The sequence below is a fragment of the Notolepis coatsorum genome, assembly GCF_963971535.1.
Source record: "Notolepis coatsorum genome assembly, chromosome: 1".
NCBI classification, from domain to species: domain Eukaryota; kingdom Metazoa; phylum Chordata; class Actinopteri; order Aulopiformes; family Paralepididae; genus Notolepis; species Notolepis coatsorum.
This window is the reverse complement of record NC_140165.1, coordinates 16,127,211-16,130,659: the sequence shown is the minus strand read 5'-3', so window position 1 is coordinate 16,130,659 and position 3,449 is coordinate 16,127,211.

Genomic DNA, 3,449 nt, shown 5'->3' with positions numbered 1-3,449 from the left:
TGTCAAATGATATTTTCATTACCTTTTTTTTGTTGATCTAAATGTTACTGATTGTGTTAAATGGGCATATGATATCATCTCATATCGATCGCAGGCACCTGAATCTAATCGTATCGTGAGAGACTTTGTGATATCGGCAAATATCGTATCGTTGTCCAAAGAATCGATATCGTATCGTATCATGATGAAACTGGTGATTCCCACCCCTAGTTATGATACAACCCCTGTACAGAAGTATCACCCTGAATACTCGCAAGGTAAACACCTCACTGTCCCTTTACTCCAGGGTGACTCCCGCCAGGGCAGAATTGTGATGCACGTCCATCTAGATTCTAGAGAGTGGTGTAAAAGTCACATGAATTCTGATATGACTGAGGTCACATTGCGAAAGATCAGACCTGTATCTGATTTAGGACCACATTACAAAAGGTTCCCAAATTGTAGGGCTGTCCCCGACTAAGGATTTGTATTGTCGACTTGTAGTATTAGTATTATAGTATTTTTTTAATACATTTTTTTATTTGGGCTGTGGGGGTGCTTAATGTCTGAAGGAGTCGACTGAAGGCTTCTTGTCCTCTGCAAAAGCATGCAATTGGTCCACTGATGGATACATCTTGATATTTGTCTAGTCTAGTGTGTTCATTAGATGGGTGAAATCCTCTTTCAGTGCCTCTGTGCCTGTTTTCGTAGGCAGTTAGCCTCTGGTATGCGTGCCATTAGCGTTAGCCACGCTTCTAGGCCTCTTTTCTTTTGGAAAAAATGATAATTAAAAAAAAAATAAAAAAAAAAAATAAAAAGAGGTTGGCAGTTGACTACGGCTCTTTTCGATCGATTAGTCGACTATTCGACTAATAGGGGTCAGCCTTACCAAATTGTAAAGATCAGATTCCATGTGATTTGTGCTGTTCACACTTGTCATGAAAGAAATCTAATCTGAGTCACATATGAGCTAAGAAATGAGATTCGGACCACTTATGCCTGCAGTGTGAACGTAGCCTTATTGATTGGACAGAAGAACAGCAGTGATGGTTTACCCGCTATTGATTGATTGATTTGATTTGATAATTCATAAAATATACTGTGACGAGCCTGGGGTTGTTCAAGCTTGACACGGACCAAAACAAATGATTTCAATGTCCACACATGCACAATTTCAATAAATAAATGATGTCCAATGGGCAATAGGGTAATCCAAAAACAGCCCAGGGTCAAAACACGTATCAGGCTCTCGTACAAAAGAAAGGATTGTTCAATACTCAGAGTTTGTCTTCCGGTCCAGGGGGTTTCTCAGCCAGTCTAGGGTCCAGTACACAACAAACACCTTCTCGCCTTCACCTCTCCTCCTCTCAACTCAACTCTATCTGTCCTAGTGTATTAGTGTATTATAGTGTGTGTGTCTGGGGAGTGTGCGTGTGGGATGTGGGTGATCTAATGATGCACAGGTGTGTTCCATCAGTACTAATCAGCTGCCTAATTGCTTCTACTCCTCTCGTGGCAGTAGTGCCTCCCGTCCTTCACATATCCATGAGACGCTGGGTGATATCTGCTACAATACATATAAAACTGCCCAGCAGGAATACATACATACATTTAAAAAATCATCGAGGTTAAAAACCCAATAAAGCCAAAAGGCTTATTTACATTGTGGACCTCTGGGGGGAGGGGGGAGGGCGTGGGGTGGGGGTGGGGTATGGTGGACAGTTGGCTGGCAGAAACGGATTATAAATTATATAAACGTTTTTTCAACCTGCTGTGATTACATACATTTTTACTTTTGACCTATATTTCTTTTCTGTTCTGTGCTGTTCCCTTTTGTTTTTAGATGTGCCCTTGCCTTTGGGTAGTGGAAGTTCTAGTTTTATTTGGCGGGAGCCCAGTGGGATTTGGTTAATAACAAGGTTATCATGCCTACTCCCAGCTGTTCTCGCACACCTCCCCCTTTCCCCCCTAATATGGTCATTTCCTGGACCCCTAGATCTGAGCTGTGTTGTTTGAACCAGAGCCTTTTACCGAGCGCCGCTCTATCGTAGTGCAGGGGGACTTTGGCCCCGAGGAGGCGGGCTCTATTGTCACTGGGGGGGGGGTCAGCATATGGTGCTGCTGAAGGATTACAGCCTAGAGGGGGGGGGGGGGGGGGGGGGGGGGGGTGTGTGTTAGTGCTTATGTACGTGGCAAGAGAAGGAACAAGCGTGCACGTGTACACTTTCTGCTGACCCCCTGGGGGCTCGTGGTGGGCATGCTCCCCAGGAGGTCTCTCCCTCTGTCTCTCTCTCTCTTTCTCTCTCTCTCTCTCTCTCTCTGGTACCATTTGACCCCACCCCCTTCACTCTGCACCCCTCTCTCTCTCCCATCAAGTGCCAAGCCGGCCGTGCAGACCCAGACTGGTCACCATGGCAACAGACCCGCGTCTGGACTGTGGGGGGGGGGGGGGGGGGGGGGGGGGGGGGGGGGGGGGGGGGGGGTTCCAAGTCCCGTTCTCCCCCTCTCTGCTTTTCTCTCACTCTGTCCATCTTCTGCCCCCCCCCCCCTCTCTCACTCTATCCATCTTCTGCCCCCCCGCTCTCTCTCACTCTGTCCATCTTATGCCCCCCCCCTCTCTCACTCTGTCCATCTTCTGCCCCCCCCCCCTCTCTCACTCTATCCATCTTCTGCCCCCCCGCTCTCTCACTCTGTCCATCTTATGCCCCTCCCCTCTCTCACTCTGTCCATCTTATGCCCCCCCCCTCTCTCACTCTGTCCATCTTCTGCCCCCTCCCCCCTCTCTCACTCTATCCATCTTCTGCCCCCCCCCCCCTCTCTCACTCTATCCATCATGTTCTACCCTCCCCCCCCTCTCTCACTCTATCCATCTTCTGCCCCCCCCCCTCTCTCTCTCACTCTGTCCATCATGTTCTACCCTCCCCCCCCTCTCTCACTCTATCCATCTTCTACCCTCCCCCCCTCTCTCACTCTGTCCATCATGTTCTACCCTCCCCCCCCTCTCTCACTCTATCCATCTTCTACCCTCCCCCCCCCCTCTCTCACTCTGTCCATCTTCTGCCCCCCCCCCTCTCTCTCTCACTCTGTCCATCATGTTCTACCCTCCCCCCCTCTCTCACTCTATCCATCTTCTACCCTCCCCCCCCTCTCTCACTCTGTCCATCATGTTCTACCCTCCCCCCCCTCTCTCACTCTATCCATCTTCTACCCTCCCCCCCTCTCTCTCTCACTCTATCCATCTTCTACCCTCCCCCCCTCTCTCACTCTATCCATCTTCTACCCTCCCCCCCTCTCTCACTCTATCCATCTTCTACCCTCCCCCCCTCTCTCACTCTGTCCATCATGTTCTACCCCTCCCCCCCCCTCTCTCACTCTATCCATCTTCTACCCTCCCCCCTCTCTCACTCTGTCCATCATGTTCTACCCTCCCCCCTCTCTCACTCTATCCATCTTCTACCCTCCCCCCCCTC